A 915-nucleotide genomic window follows, 5' to 3' on the forward strand; every position below is an offset into this window, starting at 1 on the left:
CAATCCCCCAGCACCACATGCCAGCCAGCCCCGCCCCCTGGTGGGCTGAGCTGGCCACACACACACACACACACACACACACACATAAATAAATAAATAAATAAAAAAAAATATTGGTTCTTCCTATCCAGGAGCATGGAATATCTTTCCATTTTCTGAAATCCTGTACGAACTCTTTTCTAAGAGTACTGTAATTTTCCTTGAAAAGATCTTTGACTTTTTTAGTTAGATTAATTCTTTAGTTAGATTAATTTCATTTTCCTCAGTGCTATTGTAAAAGGCATTGTTTCTCTAATTTCCCTCTCAGTGTGTTTGTTATCTGTGTAAAGGAATGCTATTAACTTTTGGGTATTGACTTTGTATCCTGCTGTGCTAATGAATTTTTGTATTAATTCTAGTAGCTTCTTCATGGAGTTTTCTGGGTCTTTCAAGGAAAGTATCATGTCATCTGCAAATAATGATCATTTAACTTCTTCTTTACCTATTCTTATTCCTTTTATTTCTTTCTGTTGTCTAATGGCTCTAGCCAATGATTCCAGAACTATATTGAATAGGAGTGGTGATAGAGGTTATCCTTGTCTTGTACCAGATCTAAGAGTAAAAGATTCCAGTTTTTTCCCATTTAGAATTATGTTAGCCATTGGATTTTCATAAATGGCTTTTACCAGATTGAAGTACAGGCCATCTAATCCAATTTTCTGTAGGACTTTGAACATGAATGAGTGTTGGACTTTGTCAAAAGCCTTTTCTGCATTAATGGTGATGATCATGTGGTTTTAAAATTTCACTCTATTGTTATAGTGTATTACATTTATAGATTTTCAAATATTGAGCCATCCTTGCATCCCTGGGATGAATCCTACCTGGTCATGTTGTATGATCCTAATGATGATTTGCTATATTCTATTTGCTAGG

Source organism: Octodon degus, unplaced genomic scaffold (genome assembly GCF_000260255.1).
Source record: "Octodon degus isolate 3935 unplaced genomic scaffold, OctDeg1.0 scaffold00131, whole genome shotgun sequence".
NCBI classification, from domain to species: domain Eukaryota; kingdom Metazoa; phylum Chordata; class Mammalia; order Rodentia; family Octodontidae; genus Octodon; species Octodon degus.